The sequence below is a fragment of the Schistocerca americana genome, chromosome 3 (assembly GCF_021461395.2).
Source record: "Schistocerca americana isolate TAMUIC-IGC-003095 chromosome 3, iqSchAmer2.1, whole genome shotgun sequence".
Lineage (NCBI taxonomy): Eukaryota > Metazoa > Arthropoda > Insecta > Orthoptera > Acrididae > Schistocerca > Schistocerca americana.
The window spans coordinates 905,322,470-905,349,359 of NC_060121.1; positions in this window are offsets into that span (position 1 = coordinate 905,322,470).

Here is a 26,890-nt window from a genome sequence, read left to right on the forward strand (position 1 = left end):
AAGCTGCAGAATGAAATACATTCAGCTGTCAAGAGAGCAATGTGTGATGCCTTCAGTGACTACTGCAGCAGAACATTGTCAATGTCATTTCACAAAATCCAACGAAATTCTGGTTGTATGTAAAGGCTGTCACTGGCACCAAAGTTAGTATCCAGTCCCTAGTGAATGAGACAGGGACTGAAATTGAGGACAGCAAAGGAAAAGCCAAAATACTTAACTCCATTTCAAATGTTCCTTTACAAAGGAAAACCCAGGAGTATTGCCCAGTTTAATCCTCGTACCATTGTAAAGGTGACTGAAATAATTATTAGTGTCAGTGGTGTTGAGAAACAGCCGAAATTGTTAAAACTGAACAAAGCTCCAGGTTCTGATGGAATCCCTGTCAGATTCTGTATTGAATTTGCGGCTGAGTTCGTCCCTCTTCTCACTACAGCCTGTCATAGATCCCTTGAACAAAAAACTGCACCCAGTTCTTGGAAGAAGGTACAGGTCACACCCATCTAGAAGAAGGTTAGTTGAAGTGATCCACAAAACTACCATCCAATATCCTTGACACAGATTTGTTGTAGAATCTTAGAACAAATTTTGAGCTCAAACATAATGTGCGGTATCTTGAACAGAATGACCACCTCAATGCCAACCAGCATGGTTTTCTAAATCATCAATCGTGTGAAACCCAACTCTCACTTTCCTCACATGAAATACTAAAAGCTTTGGATCAAGGCAACCAGGTAGATCAGTATTTCTTGATTTTCGATTGATTCAATACCACACCTAAGTTTATTGTCAAAAGTACGATCATGTGGGGTATCAAGTGAAATTTGTCACTGGAATGAGGACTTTCTGGTAGGGGGGACGCAGCATGTTATCTGGAATGGTGAGTCATCGTCATCTGTAGAAGCAACTTCGGGTGTGCTCCAGGGAAGTGTGTTGAGACCCTTGCTGTTCATGTTGTACACTCCTGGAAATGGAAAAAATAACACATTGACACCGGTGTGTCAGACCCACCATACTTGCTCCGGACACTGCGAGAGGGCTGTACAAGCAATGATCACACGCACGGCACAGCGGACACACCAGGAACCGCGGTGTTGGCCGTCGAATGGCGCTAGCTGCGCAGCATTTGTGCACCGCCGCCGTCAGTGTCAGCCAGTTTGCCGTGGCATACGGAGCTCCATCGCAGTCTTTAACACTGGTAGCATGCCGCGACAGCGTGGACGTGAACCGTATGTGCAGTTGACGGACTTTGAGCGAGGGCGTATAGTGGGCATGCGGGAGGCCGGGTGGACGTACCGCCGAATTGCTCAACACGTGGGGCGTGAGGTCTCCACAGTACATCGATGTTGTCGCCAGTGGTCGGCGGAAGGTGCACGTGCCCGTCGACCTGGGACCGGACCGCAGCGACGCACGGATGCACGCCAAGACCGTAGGATCCTACGCAGTGCCGTAGGGGACCGCACCGCCACTTCCCAGCAAATTAGGGACACTGTTGTTCCTGGGGTATCGGCGAGGACCATTCGCAACCGTCTCCATGAAGCTGGGCTACGGTCCCGCACACCGTTAGGCCGTCTTCCGCTCACGCCCCAACATCGTGCAGCCCGCCTCCAGTGGTGTCGCGACAGGCGTGAATGGAGGGACGAATGGAGACGTGTCGTCTTCAGCGATGAGAGTCGCTTCTGCCTTGGTGCCAATGATGGTCGTATGCGTGTTTGGCGCCGTGCAGGTGAGCGCCACAATCAGGACTGCATACGACCGAGGCACACAGGGCCAACACCCGGCATCATGGTGTGGGGAGCGATCTCCTACACTGGCCGTACACCACTGGTGATCATCGAGGGGACACTGAATAGTGCACGGTACATCCAAACCGTCATCGAACCCATCGTTCTACCATTCCTAGACCGGCAAGGGAACTTGCTGTTCCAACAGGACAATGCACGTCCGCATGTATCCCGTGCCACCCAACGTGCTCTAGAAGGTGTACGTCAACTACCCTGGTCAGCAAGATCTCCGGATCTGTCCCCCATTGAGCATGTTTGGGACTGGATGAAGCGTCGTCTCACGCGGTCTGCACGTCCAGCACGAACGCTGGTCCAACTGAGGCGCCAGGTGGAAATGGCATGGCAAGCCGTTCCACAGGACTACATCCAGCATCACTACGATCGTCTCCATGGGAGAATAGCAGCCTGCATTGCTGCGAAAGGTGGATATACACTGTACTAGTGCCGACATTGTGCATGCTCTGTTGCCTGTGTCTATGTGCCTGTGGTTCTGTCAGTGTGATCATGTGATGTATCTGACCCCAGGAATGTGTCAATAAAGTTTCCCCTTCCTGGGACAATGAATTCACGGTGTTCTTATTTCAATTTCCAGGAGTGTATATTAATGATCTTGCAGACAGTACCAACAGTAAAATCAGACATTTTGCAGATGATGCTGTTATCTGAAACAAGCTGCATAAATATTCAGTCAGATCTTCATAAGATTTGAACATAGTGCAGAGATTTGCAACTTGCCCTAAACGTTCAGAAATGTAAAATATTGCACTTCACGAGAGGAAAAACATAGCACCCTATGACTATAATATCAGTGAGTCACTGATAGACTCGACCAATTCATACAAGTACTTTGGTGTAAGTCTTTGTAGGGATATGAAATGGAATGATCATATAGTTCAGCCATGGACCAAGCAGGTGCTGGACTTCGTTTTTTTGGTAGAATACTGGGGAAGTGCAATCAGTCTGCAAAAGAGATTGCTTACAAATCACTCAGTTGACCCATCCTAGAATATTGCTCAAGTGTGTGGGGCCTGTGCCAGATAGAACTACAAGGGATATTGAACGTGTACACAGAAGGGCAGCACAAATGGTGACAGATTTGTTTAATCTATGGTAGAGTGTCGCAGAGATACTGAAGGTACTGAAATGACAGCCTCTTCAATACAGACATAAACCGTCCTGAGAAAGTCTATTAACAAAGCTTCCAGAACGGGCTTTAAATGATTACTCTAGGATATACTACAGCCCCCTATGCATCGCTCACACAGATATGATGAGGGTAAGATTAGAATAATTACTGCATGCACACACACACACACACACACACACACACACACACACACACACACACACACACACAGAGGCATTCTGTCAATCATTCTTCCCATGCTCCATATGTGAATGGAACAGGAAGAAACCTTAATACTGATACAATGGGACGTACCCTCTGCCATGCACCTCATGGTGGTTTGCAGAGTATAGGTGTAGATGCTAAGCAACAAGCAAGTGTGCCTTTGTCAGACAACTATGTTAGTCATCAAATACTGGATATGGCTGATGACATAAATGATCATTTGGTCAAAAAACTCAAAGGTAAAGGTGGTTTCACTATGCAGTTGGACAAAGTTACAGGTAGCTACAACGATTCACATCTAATTTGTTACATGTGGTTTATACATCACAACAAATTTCTCGAAGATCTTCTACTTTGCAAAAAAAACAATTCTTTGAACAAAAGCAATGGTTCTCTTTGAAATACAACACTCTTTATAGAATAAAACAACATAAAACGTGTAGCTGGGTGTACACATGAAAGTCATGCTATGGCTGCCTGTTATGCCATGAAGAGGCTGCTCATTCTATTGGGACATACTGATTTATTTGCCTTCATGAAGTTCTTCAATCAGTGATCGAAGTAATAAACTTCATTAAAAGTCAGCCACGTAATTCAAATTGTATTCAAATTTGTGTTGATGTGGGGCTATTGCAGTGACTCTTGCTGGCTTTCATGTGGAATGGAATGTTAGAACCCAGGAATAAATTGTACCTTTTTTGAGAGTAACATGTGAATTCTTAGAAGTTCAGGCAAATCATTGAAAAACTCAGTTCATTTAATGTATCCCTTCACGGCAATGAGACCAACATTCTGCAACTGTCACATAAATTTCAGCATTCAGAAAGAAACTACTATCATGGAAGAAAACGTTGGATCATCTCCAAAAGTTGTCTTTTATTTCATCACATTTGCCAGGGTGTTCTCAAGATGAATGCATGTCCCATTCCACTTCAGTGTCTGTCCTACTGAAAGTTGAAGATATTCTCATAATCAGCATAGCTTATTAAATCCAATATGTCATCTTCAGATTCTTTCATTTCAGAATCAGTTCCCAGTGAACATTCACTCTTGTTCTTATTTTGATTTGCTACATGTATTCCTTTTTTGTATCAAATATACATCCTAGCTGATAAGACTAGGAGATGAGGTGGAAGGACTGTAACGAGGAGGTGATCAATAAAATCGTCTGAGCAGGATGTTTTGTTCTTTCGGACTTTCTTTTGCTGTTCATTATGGTGAATCTGGAAGTAAAATAATCAAAATCTAGTTTAAAATAACTCGACAGATATCTATGTACAAAACATGTGAGTGTGGGGTAAGTTTGCATATGTCACAAACTGCGTGTCAACATTCCCATAAACTAATATTACATTTTGCCCTCACATGAATTTTTAGACAAGATAGGTGCCTCATCTTCCAAAAGTTCCTTGAAGCAGTTCAGCACCTGAACATGTATCTGCAGAAATTTATCCAACAGGACGAGACTCTGCAAATGCCATTTTTGATACAACTGATTCAGTAAGTTTGAGAACATATATTGCCCCAAAAGCTAAATTTGGTAGGAATTAAACAAGACTTACTACTACTCAAATGACTGACTCAGTGCTTTTTAGGTACCTTACTTTTATACCGAAATGGTAAGCCTTATTAGTGTTTAAACAAGACTTACTACTACTGAAATGACTGACTCAGTGCTTTTTAGGTACCTTACTTTTATACCGAAATGGTAAGCCTTATTAGTGTGAACTAAATAGATATTTTTATATTACTAAAATGAATATTAATGGCACTATTTTGATTCAGTGATGAAAAATGACATCCTTTTTTATGATTAAATCCAAAGTATTCAATGAGTTATTCACAAAAAATTTAGTTCATAAATCAATTGTGTTAGATTCATGCCAAAAAGTAAATATCTCAAACAGCAAAAAATCATAACAGTGTAGAAAATATTGTTCGATAGCAACAAAAATAACCTGGAAAAAATGTTAAATCAAACAATGGAAAATCCAGGATGGAATAATGACATCATTATGAAATGGACAGACTGCTACTTACCACATAGTGGAAATGTTGGGTCTCAGACAGGCACGACAAAAAGACTGGTAAACAAGTAAAATTTCAGCCAAAACGGACTTCTTCCGAATTAGACAACACACACATTCACACAAATGCAACTCGCGTCCACATGACTACTGACTCATGATATAGTGTACATGTTGAGTCCTTTATTACTACACACCTCGACAAAAGTTTGGAATATCATAGAGTTAACTACAATGACTTCTTATTTAGATTTGCACAATACCTTAACAAAATAAATACAGGGTGTTACAAAAAAGGTATGGCCAAACTTTCAGGAAACATTCCTCACACACAAAGAAAGAAAATTTGTTATGTGGACATGTGTCCGGAAACGCTTACTTTCCATGTTACAGCTCATTTTATTACTTCTCTTCAAATCACATTAATCATGGAATGGAAACACACAGCAACAGAACGTACCAGCGTGACTTCAAACACTTTGTTACAGGAAATGTTCAAAATGTCCTCCGTTAGCAAGGATACATGCATCCACCCTCCGTCGCATGGAATCCCTGATGCGCTGATGCAGCCCTGGAGAATGGCGTATTGTATCACAGCCGTCCACAATACGAGCACAAAGAGTGTCTACATTTGGTACCGGGGTTGTGTAGACAAAAGCTTTCAAATGCCCCCATACATGAAAGTCAAGAGGGTTGAAGGCAGGAGAGCGTGGAGGCCATGGAATTGGTCCGCCTCTACCAATCCATCAGTCACCGAATCTGTTGTTGAGAAGCGCACGAACACTTCGACTGAAATGTGCAGGAGCTCCATCGTACATGAACCACATGTTGTGTTGTACTTTTAAAGGCACATGTTCTAGCAGCACAGGTAGAGGATCCCGTATGAAATCATCATAACGTGCTCCATTGAGCGTAGGTGGAAGAAACTAAAATGAGTTCTAACATGGAAATTAAGTGTTTCTGGACACATGTCCACATAACATCTTTTCTTTATTTGTGTGTGAGGAAGGTTTCCTGAAAGTTTGGCCGTACCTTTTTGTAACACTCTGTATAATTCATTCTGAAAACATGAACAGTTTTGTTTGGTTACAAAAAATCACTACAAAACAATGTAGACACTATGCTAAGTGTATGTCTTTAAAAAAAAAGTGAAAATCTTTATCTCGTGATGATGATTATCAGTTTTTAGTAGTAAGTATGTTCTGTATGCACACAGATGAGTTCTTCCACTCTGTGTGGCGTGCTATGGATGAGATCATCAAGTTTATCATGGGGTATGAAGTCCCACTCCTGAGTGGCAGCTTCAAGAGGTTCTGAAGATTGTCAGGTAGATTTGGACACTGTGGAATGGCCACATTCAACACATCAAATGCTTAACTGCATTCACGTCTGGAGCTGTGCTGGCAAATGCATTCAGTTGATGTTGCATCTTTGAAGATATCGAGACACTGCTAGAGTACGGTGCGGTCTTGCAGTGTCATTGACTAGGATGAAGTTGTCACCGACTTCACGTCTGTGAGCCATTACAATCGTTTGTAACACCTCTTGGAGGTATTGGGGACCATTCAAATTGCCGGAGATGGAAACGGAGAGGTCCGCCATCCCAACGTCGTCGGCACCCAGAACATTACACTTCCATCTACAAACGGATGGACTTCTGAATATATTGGCATTCCTGGTGTCATCTGGTGCTTTTACAAACCTTAACACGTCTAGTGTCAAATTGCAAACCAATCCTTGTTTCATCAACAAACAGGACATTACCCAATTCTGTAATGATCCAATGTTGATGTGCAAGAGCCTAGGTCCTTCGATTGCATCAGTTCCAGCAATTCAGTGCATAACTTCTCACTGGTCTTCTGGAATGAAGACGACACTGAAGCAAACCTTTATACACTGTTTGATCTGAAAAACAAATCCCTGTTGCCCAGAAGAAGTCATTTCCACTATTTCTGGAAGTTGATATTGGGCACCTGCGAGTTGACAGCTGGAGGACAGGATCCTGCATTGGTGTTTTCGTATGACGACAACCACTGAGAGGTCTATCGTTCACATTTCCTGTCTCTCTTTACTTTTTCCATGCTCCAGTTTGAGTGTCATGTAACCGGATGGCAAAGTCTTGCTGTGTATGACCTGCTGAAAGTAAAGCCACTATCCTCATTCTATCACAGTGTTGTATGTCTCTACATTGTGTGCTACTGCAGTGCTGAATACAAACTGAATGAAGCGATTGTTGATACTGGACTGCTTGCAGTGTGCCTCTACAGCAGCGATATGTTTATGTGACTGGGAAACAGTCACAAAGCATGTCAGTGGTAAACACTGTCCAGTATATGGGCTCTAGGTGGATAATGCATGAAGTGCCTTCATCAGTGAGACCTCTAGTGTTGTAGTTTACAATAGTATTCCAAAATTTTGTTGATCAATGTACTTTCTGCAGTGATTGCATGTGTGTAAATTATTACCCCTCAAAGTGCAAAAATAGAATTAAACTTTAAAATCACAGTATTTTCCATTGTACTCTAAAATGCTGATTTAGGTATTTAGTAGAATCTATGTCCACTTCTACATCTACATAGATACTCCACAAGCCATTGTACGGTATGTTGTGAAGGGTACCCTGTACCACTACTAGTCATTCCCTTTCCTGTTCCGCTCACAAATAGAGAGAGGGAAAAATGACTGTCTATATGCCTCTGTACGAACCCTAATTTCTCATATCTTATCTTCGTGGTCCTTACGTGCAATGTATGTTGGTGACAGTAGAATCATTTGGCAGTCAGCTTCAAATACCAGTACTCTAAGTTTTCTCAATAGTGTTTCTTGAAAATAATGTCACCTTCCCTCCAGGGATTCACAGGCAATCAGTACTAGAAACACACAAAAGTTTCATTAGAAGTATAAGTTCTATACCTTCAGATTTCAGAGGGAAGCAAGTGTTTTCTGCCCCTGGTGCGTGAACATCTATGCACTTGAATATAATTATATCAACAATATTACCCACTGTAACAGTTTAATATTTTTGACATACTAAAGAGCTTCACAGAATAAGAAAAACTTTATGTGAAAGATAATAATTTCCTTTGAAAGTTCTCACCACATTGAAACTGCATGGAAGATGTCTTTTGTGGCAATACTAGCACTCATTGCTTAAAGAAGTGTAAGAAAAAAATTTGTATGTCAGTTTACCTCTTCACTGGTCATCGGGGCTGAATTCAAAGTGGGGCTCTTCACTGAAGACAGTTCTACTCCAGTCAATGAGATTGCTGGCCAAAGACCCGTTTGGAAATGCCCCAGGCAGTGGTGGGGTACCAACCTGACTGTTGCCCGCCATATGGCCAGAGAACCAAGAGTGATGGTCTGGAGTACCATATCTTTCTGTAGCAGGACTGCATTGGTTGTCATCTACAGCACAGCAGTATGCGCCGTTTTGTTGCCCTTCAAGGCATCCTGTGCTTACATTTAATCTAGATGACGCCCAGTTACATACGGTGAGAGTTTCTACTGCTTGTCTTCATGCTTGTTGAAGCCTACCTTGGCCAGTAAGGTCCCTGGGTCTCTCCTCAACTGACAATGTTTGGAGTATTATTGGCAGGACCCTCCGATTAGGGTGGGATATTGACGATCAAATACGCGAATTGGTGAGAATTTGACACATCTGTCAGTAGGATATCTAACAACTCTGTCAGTACCAAGCCAAGTAACTGCTTGCATAAGGGCCAGAGGTAGTCCAATGAGTTACTGGCGCGGGCAATTCGTGAAGCTCATTCTCTAGAATAAATCATCCAATTTTTTTTCTGATTTTGAACTCGTTTGTTCATGTAAATCACATCTAACAGTTTGTGCGCCATTCAGATGATTCCTTCATGGTCCGTATTTTTTTTTCTTTTCTTTTTTGTATGTAAACAAGGGGATTATTTTTTCGTTATTTTCATAGTATCAATAGTAATTATTAATACTGCTAAATGTTGTTAAAAATTAAATACAGTACAGTGATTGATACTCAGTATCAAAAACCATAGGCCTATACCTCTATCTGTTGTTTGATGTACTTGTACTTAGAAAAACTCACTGTACACACCTTAATCTATTGTGAAACTGGACCACGTGCTGTGCTTTCCGTAATTTGAAGGTACCGGTAGCGATAATTTCCCCGACATCAATTAATCTAGCTCTAATGACGATTCTTGTTTGCATACCGTTGCCTACGCCACTCATGACTGATGCTCCTTCACAGCCTAGGTTGAAATAAATTCCTTACATCTAGTCCGTTTTCTAATCTATATCCAATTAAAAATTATGTTCGTATCCTAATGTAGACTCCTCTTTAATACGCCTATACGATATACATGATTCGCACATATTTACAGCAGAATCATTTCTAAAACATATTTTATTACTTTTTCATAGCAAAAAACTTCTCTTTTCTAGCTGATTCACTAAATTTTCCATTTTTCCTTCGCATTTTAACTTTCCCTCATTTTTTCCTATTAAAAAAAAAATCCCAGATGCACCTTATCCACAGAGGCATTGTGGCGCCTGTCATTCGTCTAGCTACGCACTTGCTATTATCGCTGGATAATTTTCTCAGTTTTTCGCGTATCCTTTTAGAGTAAACGACATATCGTAACATGACGCTGTTCTCAACAATAAAGGAGTGTCTGCAGCCGTCCACGCCGTCGCTTAGCAGCAGTTTGAGACGATGGAACAGACGAGCAACGTAGATGCTTTTGTTTGTAGTCAGCAAAATCTTAAGAAAACCGTGGAATGCACGGAGCAACGATAGCAGTCAGAAGGTAAGCAATCAACAAACATTTGATTGTGAATTGCGCCAATCCATGCCACCCAAAACAGTCTGCCGTACTCTACTGCGGCCGCATGACATACATTCTCACAGGCATGTTGTTTATTTAATGAATATGGAGATATTCGATACTGCAGATATGTTCAATGTAAATTGATTTCGCAAATCGGTCTCTCGCAGATCAGTCATCTGGACTATTTATTAAAGTTTGGTGCCAAATCTAGTGTTGATTCTGACTAGCGTTACCATATCTAGTTGGTGCCTCGACGGGACACTATGAGATGGGAACGCAGAATTGAAGTAAAAAATTTATTTAATTTACTTAGTTTTTATTTAGAACACAATTACGTGGAACTTGTTAGCGGCACTAGTAAGTAATTGGTACACTATATTTTTCGAAATATTTCACCTTTTTCAGCAAGTCTTTTTTCCCTTTTACGTATTTATAAAACTCCATGCAAGTCAGCTTTTAGTTAAACTGGCCAGTAAGAATGATTTCACAGTCACTGGCAGCAGTCGATTTCTTTCATCAGCCCACTGGGCGGACATTAGCGGAAATACTCTTCACTTTACGCAGTGGTGCTGTGTGCGGGAATAGAAAACAAATACTCGCATAATTTTAGCAGTTGGCATTTGCGTATAGGATTTGCGGGTTCCTTAAGAAAGTAAATCCCCTTTGTTTCCGCGGAGTATTTAGACTTCCATTCTTCCGAGTCACGATTGGTTTCTAAAACGCTCTTGAGATACATACATTCCTGAAAGCAATTATCACCTGAAATGTTACAGTATTTTTAGTCAGGTATGTAACAGTGTTTTCAGTGAACACCCAATCTGAGGTTTCCAATCAAATACTCGATATTTATTAAAAGGAATAGCCCATTTCTCAAAGTAGGAAAATGTTATGGCATAGAAAGCCATTGTCTCTTCCTCAAATTTCGAAATCAAATTAATTATTTCTTGGTTAGAGATCTCAGTCTTTAATTTGTTCGGATTCATCTTACTTTGCATGCCAATAAAACTGGCAGCCTTTCTTTCATTCAGACATCTTTGCGAATTTGTTTTATTTTTTTATTTTTGAAACAGAGCCAATTTTGACTGCAGAAACATGAAGTGAATTTCACTGGTCGATTTTAGGTGGCCTGTCTTCGGCTTCAGGAAATTGTTTTAATGGAATCCAAAGCTAAAGAATTTTCTCAACGACGGGTGTTAAAGACGGCTATCTTGTTTTTGAGTGAGATAGAAGAATCTGATGATTAACATCAACGTATAAGCGGAACTCTTTCAGCTACTCAGTCCTCACCGTTCGTCCTAAAAAATAATAAAACATTTTCATAACGATTATTTCAATGTCGACTGTTAAGTCTCTAGCAGCGCTCGATATAGTAATGTGGAGGATACGGCCAGGACATCCAATGTCTTGTACGTTTTTTCCCTAGTTCTTTAATTTGATGAAACACATTCCGTCCATGAAGCCCTCCGTAGTTTGTATCTGTATTGTCTGCACAAAATCCGATTAATTTATTTAATGGACTTTGCAGTTGTGTTAAAGTGTCTAGACAAAACTTTGCGGTTGTCTCCGATGTTTCGTTATTCAACAGCTTCTGTTGATTTTTCAGTTTCAGTAAAGTATTGGACAGCTAAAGGGAACAACTTTGCAGCCTTGTGGTTCGATGCACGGTGCCTATGCCGCAAAATGAAATATCTGCCATTGTTTTATGCATTCGGACACGGAGCGCGGTGAGATAATATTTTTAACAATCGCTGTAGCTTTTGTCCGCTTTTCGTCGACTTTGGAGTCAGGATACATTGCAGCGTTCATTTACGGTACAGTTAAGACAATTGAAAGGTTGATGATGCTTGATAACTTAAGTTGTTAATCCAACGAACAATTCTCCCTGGGTATCTTATTTAATCATGAATGTAGAAATAGGCTTTGATGTCGATACTACCGCGAATCTGTTTGTATGATTCTTCGTAGAAATGTGATGCCTCACATCTGCCTTAACTCGCTGAGTTACCCAGATGAAACAGCTACAAATCTCACACAACGCTTCCTGATCCTTCCTTCCTCTCTTTCTCTTCTTTGTAATTATCCGAAAAGTGACACTTTGTCTTTCCATCGTGAGGCATTTTAGTAAGCTATGATAAGTTTCTTAGACCATAAACAGACACAAAAGCACTTCAGTCATCGAAGTACATGTCACTATACACTCCCTATGTTTTTATTGTGGTCTTCAGTCCAGAGAGTGGTTTGATGTAGCTCTCCATGCTATTATATCCTGCGCAAGCTTCTTCATCTCCAAGTACCTACTGCAGCCTACATCCTTCTGAATCTGCTTAGCGTGTTCATCTCTTGGTCTCTCTCTACTATTTTTACCCTCCACGCTGGCCTCCAGTACTAAACTGATGATCCTTTGTTCCCTTAGAACATGTCCTACCAACCGATCCCTTTTTCTAGTCAAGTTGTGCCACAAATTCCTCTTCTCCCCAATTCTATTCACTACTTCCACATCAGTTACGTGATCTATCCATCTAATCTTTAGCATTCTTTGTAGCACCACATTTCGAAAGCCTTTGTTCTCTTCTTGTCTCAATTCTTTATCGTCTATGTTTCACTTCCATACATGACTATACTCCATGCAAATACTTTCAGAAAAGACTTCCTGACACTTAAATCTATACTCGATGTTAACAAATTTCTCTTCCTCAGAAACACTTTCCTTGCCATTGCCAGTCTACATTTTATACCCTCTCTACTTCGACGATCAGCAGTTATTTTGCTCCCCAAATAGCAAAACTCGTCTACTACTTTAAGTGTCTCATTTCCTAATCTAATTCCCTCAGCATCACCCGACTTAATTCGACTACATTCCATTATCCTCGTTTTGCTTTTGTTGATGTTCATCTTATATCCTCCTTTCAAGACAATGTCCATTCTGTTCAACTTCTCTTCCAAGTACTTTGCTGTCTCTGACAGAATTACAATTTCATCAGCAAACTTCAAAGTTTTTATTTCTTCTCAACGACTTTTAATTCCTACTCCAAATTTTTCTTTTGTTTCCTTTACTGTTTGCTCAATATACAGATTGAATAACATCGGGGATAGGCTACATCCCTGTCTCATGTCCTTCCCAACCACCGCTTCTCTTTCATGCACCTCGACTCGTATAACTGCCATCAGGTTTCTACAGAAATTGTAAATAGCCTTCCGTTCCCTGTATTTGGCGCCTGCCATGCCCTATATACCCTCAGTAAACACTTCGAACATTACTAACTTGCACTCATTGTTCGTATTACGTTTAGAAAGAACCATCTTATCAGATAGCTACTCAGATGGGAACTCTCGGATTTTTCTTCGTGGCTTAAATAGTTCTTGCCCCGTACTATGGGAGAATTCTGGTATTTTCTCTAATGAAGGCGCTAGATCTAGAAGGCACTTGCATCGTCGATACAGGATATGCAACATGCAATGCCGTTTGTGTGACGGCCCTTGTCAACATAAATTTGTCGACAGAAATAAAACTAACTGAGGCTGCATTTACATGTTTCTCTAACAGATGGAATTACTTCAGTACTAGAGCCAAGCTCGCAACAATATTTTGCAAAATCGGGACAAAATTGGGTCTTGTCATGACAAGAAGGCCCATATCAGTGACGGTCCTGATGTGTCGGGATGGATGGCAACCCTCTGTCTGATGATATTTTGTTTGTTTATTTATTAGTTAAGCATCCATTCATCAAATATTTGATATGGGATATAGCTTACATTGTACATTAGTACATAATTTTAAATACATGTTATATGACAGTAACGTTGATTCAACAACATAAATAATATAGGCCCATGATAGAGTACAGTAAATCATTGAAATACAATACATCAATATAATAGTACAACATAGCATATTGAACGCACAAACAAAGTTGGCACTCAGCTCAGTGTCTGATGGGAGCGACTGTATGTGGCAAATGCCTTTGCGGTTGCTCCCAGTAGCCTCCATGCTGAGTGTCAACTGCGTTTTTGCACGTTTAATATAGTACAATAGATAACAAGAGCAGTTTCAGATACATAATACAGAAAAAGAAATAATTTAAATTTATGTGAACAGACATTCATTTACCAAAGGAAATGATTTAAACTTATGTTAACATACATTCATTTACAGTATAATAGCACATAACTTGTAAATATGTTTTCAAAGCCATTTTGATTTTTCTGTTTCTTTTATTTAGTTGACGTGGTGGGGAAGTTTATTGTAGAGTTTTTTGCCAGTTTGCAGTGGTCCATTTTGTCTGAGAGATGTGCTTGCATCTTCGCTGTGGAAGTCTGATTTTTGCCTGGTGTCATATGTGTGGACTGCTTGATTTGGTTTCTTGTTTCTGAAATTTTCTTTATGTATGTAACCGTCGAACACCCAAACATACTTCAAGCACTAAGAAATCAAGGAGTAGAAGCAAAATACATTCAATTACTAAGAAACACTCAAAACAACAGATTCGCTATAGTTAAAACCGAAAAGACAGGCCAACCTTTCCACATGGAAAGGGGAGTTAGACAATGAGATTCCATCTCCCCAAAACTATTTACCTGCATACTGGAGGATATATTCAGGGAACTAAAATGGAATAAGAATGACGAAATATGCCTCAACAGCATGACACTAACATAGTCCTCTTCGCCAAAACTGCAAGGGACTGCAATCAACGCCACAGGATCTTAGCATACAAAGCAAGATGGCAGGACTCACAATGAACAAATCTAAAACGCAAGTAATGACAAATGGATTAGAAACCACAATATATCTTGAAGGAATGGAACTACTGTATGCATCACAATACATATACCTAGGCCAAATAATTTCCTTTAGCAACAAAATGGAAAATGAAATAAAACGAAGAGTTTCCTTAGCCTGGAAAGCCTTCTGGACGTTAAAATTCATATTGCTAGGCAGAAGCCTGAATAGGAGGCTCAAAATAGAGGCACGCGAAAGCTGCCTTTTTCCAGTGTTATTGTATGGATGTCAGACATGGACTCTCAAAGGCAAAGAGAGAAACACTCTACAGGTATGCCAAAGGAAAATGCAGAGGAAGATGTTTGGCATCTCTTTGAAAGACAGAGTATCAAACACCTCGATGCACAAGAAGTCAGCAACAACAGACACAGCACAACAGGTTATGAAGACCAAATGGAAATGGCACATGGCGAGGCTGCAAGACTATAGATGGACAGCATGAGCTACCACGTGGGACCCCTACATCTTCAAGTCCCAGGAAGAACAAGATGCAAATGATTGGACTTATTCAGAAAACAAGCAGGAAGGCAGCGGACCAGCATAGCCAGAAACAGAAAGGAGTGGACAGAACTAGAACTACAACTAAGTGGTAAAGTGTAATTCAATGTGTAGTATGTATTAAGTGTGATACCCTCTTACATGGACTAGCTCACCACGTGAGTCTTTAAAAGCAGCTACCCCTACTTGCAGGAGGCCTATGCCCTCAATGGGACAACACATGCTGTTTTCATTCATCCATTCATTCATTTAATGTAATCATCTCAAGAATGTAAAGGCATGGTAGTGGTAGCATCTGGAGTGCTTAAACCAGGGGTTTAGAGCAATTTCTAGGTCTGACTTTTTCGATTTCTCTAGTGAGCCTCTTCTGTGTGATGAAACAGCCTTTGCTTACTGGCGAATTTTCCCCAAAAATTATCCCATTTTGCAGCAGTGATTCTGCTTGGGCATAATACACATTTTTTAGAGTTTCTTTTGTTGTACATCTAGCAAGTATTTTTATGCCTTACCATATTGCGCTAAGCTGCTTATTGGTGTATTTGATGTGTGTGACACACTTCATGTTGTCCTGAATCCATAATCCTAGAAATTTTGTTGAGTTTACAGTTTCTAATTTTTGATTAAATAGATTGATGGTGGGGGTTAACGGATTTTTTATTGTGTGTGGAAAAAAGGTGTATTGCACAGTTTTCTCTATGTTAACAATAAGACTGTTTGTGGTGAACAATTTTGTAATGTGTGTCAGAATTTTGTATTTCATGTTGTAGTTCTGCAGCAGTTTTGCCTCTTATCAATACATTTATGTCATCTACAAATTTTATATATTTTTGGGAATCACTAGATGATTCTAGGTCAATGATAAATATTAAGAACAGCACTGAGCCCAAGATAGAACCTTGGGGTACACCATACTTCATTTCCTTTCTTTTATATTAGTAGATGTACATGATGTTTTCTTACTGATGCATGATTTCAACTGTTTGCTCTCTGCTTTTCAGGTATGATATCACTCACTCATGTGCCAGACCCCTATTTCCTACATACTCCAATTTTTGAAGCAGTAAGTTGTGGTCTATCACATCAAAAGTTTTTGTGAGGTCCAGAAATATTGCTGATACATGTTCTTTCTGGACTATTGCAGTCAAGACTTCATTAACAAAGTCAAACATAGCAGTTTATGTTGATTTGAGTTTTCTGGACCCATTTGGGTATTTGAAACAATTTTTTTTTCTATGAAAGAAATCAAGTCTTCTGTAAAAAAAAAAAAAAAAAAAATCCAGTATTTTAGAAAAACCAGGCAGCAGAGATATTGGTTTGCAGTTATTTTCATTTATCTTGTCTCCCTTCTTGAAAAGAGGTCTTACCTTGGCCAGTCTTAGTTTTTCTGGGAAAATACCACTACACAATGAACTACAAAATATGTGTTAGGGACTTAGTCAATCCTGTTGCACATTTTTTTAAATATGTAATCAGGAGCAAAGTCTATATCTGAAGAAAAATTTGATTTTAATTCCTTTATAATATTCGGTATTTTCTATCAATCTATTGGATACCAAAAGATTATCTTTCATTTAAGTTAATCTTTTGCTCATCTCTGTTTCCAGAGGCTGGTTTTTGCTGCTTTTCCATCAATTTGTTTGCTGTTTCTATGACATATATATATATATATATATATATATATATATATATATATATATATATATAAGCTGCTCTGTGTGTATCAGAAATTTTGTCTCCATCTTTAAGCAGATTAATGTTACAGTGTTTTCCTGTGTTTTGCCAGTTTCTCTCCCAACAATGGCCCACATTGCTTTCATTTTATTTGTAGCTTTTTCCATACATATGTCATTTGTTAGCTTTTTTGACCTTCTGATAACTTTATTTGGGACCAGTTGTATCTTTAAAATACGCACCACATTCCAGAGTTGTTTTGGGTTTCTTGGCTATGATGTAGAGAAATCTTGTTTCCTTCAGTGAAATTTTTATGCCTGAAGTTACGCTGCTACCTACTGTATTTATCCTGATTTTCTTTTTGTGAGTGGGAAATACAGCACAAAATTATGTTAGAAAGTGCTTAGGAATTTATAATTTTTTTTCATTTGTGTTTCTACAGCTGTATGCTTTCTCCCACATTTCTTTAGTTAAGCAATTAATAAATGTATTTACGTTTTGTACACTGAAATTCCTAGCTAGAGTTACAAATGTTTTTAAGAATGAACAGAGTGATTAATTTTCACTGTTACTATCTGTGCAATATGATCTCCAAAACCTGTGGTGAAACATTGTGCATTACACTTTGTAAGAATATCAGTAAATGTTTAGTGTATTGTCGTGGCTGAAGTGTTTGTTACATGTGTTGCCGTTTACGTTGTAGGTTTCAAGTTAAATGTTAACAGGAGGTTCAATATGTCAATTTGTTGTCTTGATTCTACAGAAAAATCAATATTAAAGTCACCACAAATAATCAGACCTCTGTTCTTTTTTGATAACTTATGAAGTAGGTGTTCTAAATACTGTAGTAAAGTATTCACGTCGCTATCGGTGGTCCTGTACAAACAAAGTATGGCCATATTTTCATTTAACCATTCAACATCTAATATTACCAGATCTCTTTCTCTGGGAACATGTTCCAGGAACTGAATGGGTACATTGACCTGTTGCTCCAGTTAGAAGCTGGTATAGACAGGGCACAACAAACTTTCAGCAGCAAATTGAAAAGTAAGAATGTAGGGAAATCAGTAAAGAGAAATAAAGTGTTGTTGCTAGGTAGTTCCCATGGTAGAGGTGTTGGGCAACTTTTGAAGGATGAACTAGGATCAGAATAGCAGGTCACCAATTTTTTTAAACCTAGTGCTGGTCTGGAGCAGGTGACAGAGTATTTAGGATCACTTTGCAAAGATTTCACTAAGGAAGACACTGTAGTTATGGTGGGTGGGGTAGGTAACAGTATTGACAGAGATCCTGGGTACATCATAGAGTGTGACCTGGCGAAGATTGCATCAGCATCGAAGCATACTAGTGTTGAGTTTGTATCTGTTCTTGGGCGCCATGACCGACCTCATTTCAACTCTTCTGTCAAGAGAGTTAATTTGGAGCTGGAACGGCTGCTCATGTCGGGTGCAGGGTCACACATTGGTGTGGTTCCTTTTGATTCTCTCAGTAGGTGGGATTATACTAGGCATGGCCTTCACCTCAACAGGAAGGGGAAGGGTAAATTGGCTGGGGAAATAGCAGGAAAGTTAAAGGGGGGAGGCACTGTCATGAGTGGTAAAATACCAGTGGCTATAGGGTTCAGAAAAGACCCTTTTTTAGGGTAGGAAGGACAGAAAGAAAGCAAATTTTAAGAGAGGTTAGAACTGAGACAAACTTTCAGTTTGAGAAAGAAATCAAAAAACAAAATTCCAGCTTATTACATCAGCATAAACAGCTATTGGTTAAGAATTTTCAACAGTCAGCAGATATTTTAACTCTACCCAATTTTAACTCAGTCAATGTGAAATGTCAGCTATCTTTATTGCATCAAAATATTTGAGGACTGAGAAATAAAATTAATGAATTAACTATCTGCAGAGATGAATTAGAGTCTTCAAACCCAGGTGACATAATCTGCCTCTCTGAACATCATGTGACCACTGGTATAGAACTTGTAAGTGTTACAGGGTTTAGGTTAGCATCTCACTTTTGTATATCAGAAATGGAGAAAGGAGGAGTTGCCACATTCATCAGGAACTGTCATAAATTCAAGAACATAGACATTCATAACTTTTGTCTAGAACAGCATATGGAAGCATGTGCAACAGAATTAGAATTTCACAAAAAATCCTTCATAATATTAAGTGTATATCGAGCACCTACAGGTAACTTTAATCTGTTTATAAACCACCTTGAAGCTGTACTGGCCCATTTAACAACCAAAAACAAAGAAATAGAGGTTGCTGGTGATTTCAATGTAGATTTCCTTAAAGACTCTCCCAATAAGAACTTATTTGAGTTAGTAACACTATCATTCAACTTAATTCACACTGTAAAGTTCCCCACTAGGGTAGTCACTTGCTCACAAACAGCCATTGATAATATCTTTATAGAAAAGTCCAATGAACAAAATTATATTACAAAACCAATAGTCAACGGCCTCTCAGACCATAACATCAGTTCCTTCTCTTAAACGTTAATACTGAACAGGATATAAAAATCTGTTAAATCTGAGCTCAAGAGGGTAATCAATAAGCCAAAAATTGATTATTTTAGGACGCTCCTCAGAGACATTCACTGTACTGATGTTTACAGTGCTCATGGCATGAATGAAAAATAGAACACTTTTGCTAATAAAGTGCTTACCTTATTCGAACACTGTTTTCCCCCAAAACTTACCAAGGTTAGAGCGAAGTCTACAAAGAAGCCATGGATTACTCAAGGAATAGGGGTATCTTGTAAAACAAAAAGAAAACTGCATCTGTCAATCCGAAACAGTTCCGATGTTGATGCTATAGCACATTACAAGAAATACTGCAAAATATTAAAGACTGTAATACGGATGGCAAAGCAAATATATTACAAGGAAAAGATAGTCATGTCAGATAACAAAATAAAGACAATATGGGATATAGTGAAGGAAGAGACCAGTAGAACCAGACATAAAGAGGAACAAATAGCATTAAGAGTAAATGATACATTGGTGACAGATGTGTATAGTGTTGCAGAACTTTTTAACAAACATTTTATAACTGTTACTGAAAAGATGGGGTTGTCAGGTGCTGCTATGGAATACCTCAGACCAGACATTTCAGGTAACTTCCATAATATGAATTTGACCCTCACTACCTCAACAGAAACAATGTCCATCATAAAATCTTTAAAATCAAAAACATCTAGTGGGTATGATGAAATATCAACATAGTTATTAAAGAGTGTGATTCTGAACTAAGTAAAATATTAAGCTATCTGTGTAACCAGTCTTTTATCAGTGGAATATTTCCCAAATGGCTGAAATATGCTGAAGTTAAGCCACTGTTTAAGAAGGGAGATAAAGAAATATCATCAAATTTCCGTCCAATTTCACTGTTGCCAGCAGTCTCAAAAATTTTCGAAAAAGTAATGTACAGTCGGCTTTATAACCATCTTATCTCAAATAACATAGTGTCAAAGTCACTGTTTGGATATCTAAAAGGTTCTGATATTGAGAAGGCTATCTACACTTACAGTGAAAATGTGCTTAATTCATTAGACAAAAAATTGGAGGCAACTGGTATATTTTGTGATCTGTCAAAGGCATTTGACTGTGTAAATCATAATATCCTTTTAAGTAAATTAGAATATTATAGTGTAACAGGAAATGCTGCAAAATGGTTCAAATCTTATATCTCTGGCAGGAAACAAAGGCTGTTATTAGGAAAGAGACGTGTATCACGTTATCAGGCATCATCCAACTGGGAACTAATTACATGTGGGGTCCCACAAGGTTCCATTTTGGGGCCCTTACTTTTTCTTGTGTATATCAATGACCTTTCATCAGTAATATTACCAGATGCCAAGTTCGTTTTGTTTGCCGATGATACGAACATTGCAATAAATAGCAAATAAAGTGTAGTTTTAGAAAGATCAGCTAATAAAATATTTGTGGACATTAATAATTGGTTCCTAGCCAATTCTTTGTCACTAAACTTTGAAAAAACACACTACATGCAGTTCAGAAATTGTAATGGATGTCCCACGAGTATATGTTTAACATACAATGACAAGAAGATAGACGAATTGGACAGTGTTAAATTCTTGGGATTACAGCTTGATAATAAATTCAAGTGGGAGGAGCACACCACAGAACTGCTGAAGCGTCTTAACAAATCTCTGTTTGCAATGCGCATTTTGTCAGACATAGGGGATATAAAAATGAAAAAGCTGGCATACTATGCTTACTTTCATTCCATAATGTCATATGGGATTATTTTTTGGGGTAATTCATCAACCCAAGCTAAAGTTTTCCGGGCACAAAAACGTGCAGTAAGAGTTATTTGTGGCGTGAACTCAAGAACATCCTGCAGAAGCCTGTTTAGGGAGCTATGGTACTAACTACTGCTTCCCAATATATTTATTCCTTAATGAAATTTGTCATTAAAAATACATCACTTTTTCAAACCAACAGCTCAATTCATGGAATCAATACTAGAAATAAGAATAATCTTCACAAGGATTTAAAGTCACTTAGTCTTGTACAAAAAGGTGTGCATTATTGAGGAACACACATTTTCAATAACTTACCAGCAGCCATAAAAAGCTTAACAACCAATGAAATTCAGTTTAAGAGAAGCCTAAAGGATTTATTGGTGGCCAACTCCTCCTACTCCATTGATGAATTTCTCAGTAAAACCAACTGATTTGTATATATATAATATAACTTCTGCACAATTTCAGTGCAGTAATGTGTTCATTGTAAATGTGTGTGTGTGTGTGTGTGTGTGTGTGTGTGTGTGTGTGTGTGTGTGTAAGTACAATCCAATTTCTGCACCATTTCAGTGCAGTAATGTGTTCATTGTAAATAAGTATTATGGTAGTTGTATTGCATGTTTATTGCCTTATAAATAAATAAAAAACTTTTTTATTTTAAATTCAGTGCATTAATATTTGTAAAAAGACTCTTTCATGTAGTGTTCATTAAAAATGACGATCATTCCACTTGGGACCTGTGGAATGGTACATAGCTTATTTGTTTGAGTTGTAAATATTTGTCATGTATTGTTGTTTTTCTGACATATTCCACATCCTGGAGGACCTCCTCAGTATGGATCAATTGGAATGAAAGTAAATCTAATCTAACCTAAACAAATTTATTATCACTTCTAATGTAGATACAACTGCCACCAAAACCTTTTGCTTTCCTTCAGAAATGACTGTGTATTATGAAATCTAGAAGATATCCGATTTTCAGGGTGTCTTCCTGCAGCCAATGTTCAGTCATACACGGACTGAAACATCTTTAAGTTCATTCTCTAGCAGTATCTGAAATTAATCAGTTTTATTTGTTAGCGATTGCACATTTGGGTGAAACACTACAAGGTCAGCGCTTAGTCCTGAAATTTGGTGCTTACTTGCTTTTGCTGCTCAATTTTGATGAGTCTTGGCTGGGTGTGGTACTGAGTTGGTGTCCTCCTCCTTCTGTTGTGCAATAAAGTCCTTTTACTTCATATAGGTTGTATTCAACCTTTGACTGGGTTACCAAGCAACAGAGGATTCTTCTGCATAGATGATTGTGTCTCTTTCTTCTTTTCTGGGAATGAATATCTGCAGAGTTGTGGTTTCTTCTTTCTTGAGATTGATCTGTTTAGCTGAGCGTTTTTCCATAAAACAGCACACACATTTTGTTTCGGAGTTTCCCTGTGTCTTTCTCCAGTAGTTGATACGTTGGAGATATTTTTGTTTCTTCTTCAGCAGTTAATTCTAATGCCAATGCTGGTTTTATATCTTTTTTTAGCTTGTATATGGAGATTTCGGTAGATTTATTTCACATGGTTGTTGAAGTTTATGTTCTTCTGTGACTGGTTTTATCTGTGGTGACTGGGTGTAGTTCGATTGTACATGGCTATACAGCTTTTCTTTTTCCTTTGTCACCATGTGCAAACCATGTTTTGTATAATCACTTCGTCTCAGGAACCTGTTTACATCTAAAATGCTGACATGGCGGTGCTTCAGAGTCACGTTTATCAAACAGTTGTTTATTTGATATAGTTTATTGTTCTGGTGTGACTCGTCAAATCTGTATGGAATTGTAGAGACAATGGCTTCAATACGTTTTGTACTTTGTAATAGATCAGCAACACTCTGCGAAGTCTTGAATTCTGTTTTTGATATCATTTGCTCTACCCGTGATGATGAAATAGTCGTCTTTTGTGAAATCTGTGCTCTTTCCTTTCACACTCTTCACGACTTCTCTGAACAGTACATTTGATTTTATCAATCAAAGCGTATCAGAGTTGGCTCTATATTTCAGTCTCAGAATCTCGCACAGTGCCGCCCATGACCATCTGAAAAGAAGAATTTTTAGTTTCATATCTCCATTCGTCCTTTTCAGTTTTTTTTTTTTACGTTCATACTGTCCTCACCAGCTAAGCTTTGCTGATTTTTCACGTTTTTTATCGAACATTCACCTACTACGAATTGTAGATTTTCATTCTGATGTGTTTCGCTGGTTTGTTTACATTTTTCTTTAAGCACATCTGTAATTTCGTTTTTTCTCGAAATCTCATGCTATAATTCCACAATATTGTCTTCTACACTTTCGTTACCTGTGCAAGCCTGCTCCGTTTTCGATCTTGGTGGAATTCGACTTAAGTTTTTTTAAAATTTAGATGCACATGCACTGTAACACACTTTTTGACACAATCTTTAGCAGTTTACACACAAGATACTGGTATTTACACAGTTTTTTTGTACACAGTTTACTGACTGTAATTTACTCGTCCCACCTAGCAGATTGTAATAGTGGGTGTTACAGGTTGTGACTGGGTTTCTTAGTTACAGCTATATTACACGGAGCGCATTTGTTCATTACTCGTTGGCGTATTTGGACGCAGCTGCTAAATTCACTCCGTGTAGTAAGGGACAGTGAACAAAATTGCTACTCCAAAATGAGAACGTCAAAAGTTGATGTATGCTCTACTGTATCCTGCTCTACCTTATTCTGGTCGCTTATTTCTTTGGTCGACCCGTTTCATATACATGACCGTATAAAGTACCCATCAGCTGGGCGAAAATGTCGAATGAAGTCATTAATGCGGATTTTGTGTTGCAGGCAACAATCTTAAGAGAACATATAATCAAACAAAAACAAAATGGAAAAGTAGAAAAAAGTAAAAGAAAACGGATAAGAAGGTGGCTTGAGGGAGTGATAAATATGGTGCTTCCGCAAATCTTTTGAGGGAATTATCATGTCAAGATCCTTCTGCCTACATATTTGTAATGAGGACGACATCAGAAAACTTTGATACATTATTGGAAATGGTAGAGGATAAAAGAAGAAAACAGAACACACTGATGATGGCGATCTTGCCAAGGACATAACTGGAAGTAACACTGCGTTATTTGGCAATGCGTAATAGCTTCAAAACAACTGAATATCTATTTCGTATACATCCATTTTCTGTCTCCAAGTTCATTCCACAAGTCCTGGGCGCAGTTGCAGAGGTTTTAAAACCGTATATACAGGTAAGTTTATTTATTAAATATTTCCAGAAACTTGGTCAAGAACAATATCAAAATCCATTTTTTTTACAAATTACATTTTACAGCAAGCACAGGGAATAAAAAAATCGAAATTAGCGTTTGTGATAACACTGCCTACGTCTATATCTATATCTGCACATGTGATTACTTGAGTAAAATACTCTCATCGTCTTTGTCTGTAAATGAAACAGCAATGACTTCTTTTGAAATGTCAAGACACCTGGTGTCACTTTGGGCTGAAGGCATCAAATGAAAATAGTGGCCATTTGGCGAATTTGTTTCAGTTGCATCATCTGAGGGAGAGGATCGAATGTACACAGAAAGATTCTCACTGCATTCTTTTCCTCTCAACTCCAAAAGATTGATATCCATAATTGATTTCTGGATTTGAAACTGGAGGTTAATGGCGGAACGCTGCGAAAGATGCCTCAATTACGTTGCTATATATTTTCTGTAATGGTCAAATGCATCTTCGTTTTCGGCCTTATCGAAAATATTACTGAAGTTCTCTAATGACTTGTAAATTCGTGATGGTGATTTGTTTCTCGTCTTGCGTGATGCCATCATTGGGGTTTTAATTTTTCTGATGATCTCTTAGTTGAGGTAGTTGCTGCTTCAGGTGACGATTCCAATTGTGAATCATTACTACCACATTCATCATATTCCAGGGATTCCTCTGTCAATTGATTTCTTTCCTGAAACCAATTATTATTATTATTATTATTATTATTATTCTCAGGTGCCAGGCAAAAGAGATGAATGGATTCAAATTTCAAATAGTTTCCAGCTTTGGTGGAACTTCCCAGGATGCTGTGGAGCAACTGATGGGAAGCATGTCCAAATAAAATGCCCACCGTGTAGTGATTCTACATTTTCCAACTATAAGGTAACATTTATCATTATTTTATTTGCCTTGGTTGATGTGGATTACTGTTTCCAATATTCAGATGTACATGGAAATGTATGTGCTAGTGACAGTGTCATTTCCGTGATTCTACTCTCAATATACCCAAGCAGAATAATCTACTTGACACACCAGAAAAATGAGTTGTTGTAGCTGATGATACCTTTCCCTCACAAAAAAATAAAATAAAATAAAATAAATAAATAAATAAATATAAAACATAACAGTAGAGCTGGGTTATCAAATGCAGAAAAAATATTTAGTTATAGACTATCGAGAGCTAGACATATAGTGGAGAACTTTCAGCCTACTTGCATAACGGTTTAAAATATTTCTTAGGCCAACTTAACTTACACTTCCTGCAACTGATAAAGTTATATGGGCTGCTTGCAGTCTACACAGCAGGTTAAGAATGATATCGCCAAACTATTTTCAGGCACAACACATTGATCAAGAAGATTTCAATATAGCTGGGGATATTGCAGGGGCATAGTATGAGTATACAGTTGGTCTGCAATCAGTCGCTCATTTGGGAAGCAACAATAAATTATCAGAGAGAAGCCAAAAACGTGCAACAGGGATGTACTGACTGTTTCATGCAGGAAGCATCTCTGTCTTGGCAGTGGAAAAAAGTTGGAATTAGTGAACCATATTAATACCATAGGCCTAAACATTTGGCATGACAATGGGTGGAGCCGAATAACGAGTTTTACATAAGTTCTGAAAAAAGTTTGTGGATATCTAATCTCCCCTAAATACATAGCCTATTGATTATTATAATATTATCACTTTAATGAGATCTACTTATCAATGAAATTACTGTAAATTATAACAATATAATTGGAAATTAGTTGAGCATATAAATAATTTCAACTCATTAGATCTGATTGTGTTTCCTGCATAACTATCACATGTCTGAGGAGCCAAGCACGTTTTGGTATATAAACATAGTCTATGCCTTGACCACTTTTCTTGGAGCAAGTTCCATGTGGTAAACATCTTTTATTGTTTTGATTTTGGTTTTGAGCTGTTTTCCATTCATATCCCCCAGAGACCTTCAACTTTACTTTCTCAAAGAGCTGGTTAAATTGAGTATCTGTCTTGTGTTGTGGTCTTCAGTCCTGAGACTGGTTTGATGCAGCTCTCCATGCTACTCTATCCTGTGCAAGCTACTTCATCTCCCAGTACCTACTGCAACCTACATCCTTCTGAATCTGCTTAGTGTATTCATCTCTTGCTCTCCCTCTACCATTTTTACCCTCCACGCTGCCCTCCAATACTAAATTGGTGATCCCTTGAAGCCTCAACACATGTCCTACCAACCAATCCCTTCTTCTAATCAAGTTGTGCCACAAACTTCTCTTCTCCCCAATCCTAATCAATTCTTCCTCATTAGTTATATGATCTACCCATCTAATCTTCAGCATTCTTCTGTAGCACCACATTTCAAAAGCTTCTATTCTCTTCTTGTCCAAACTATTTGTCGTCCAAGTTTCGCTTCCATACATGGCTACACTCC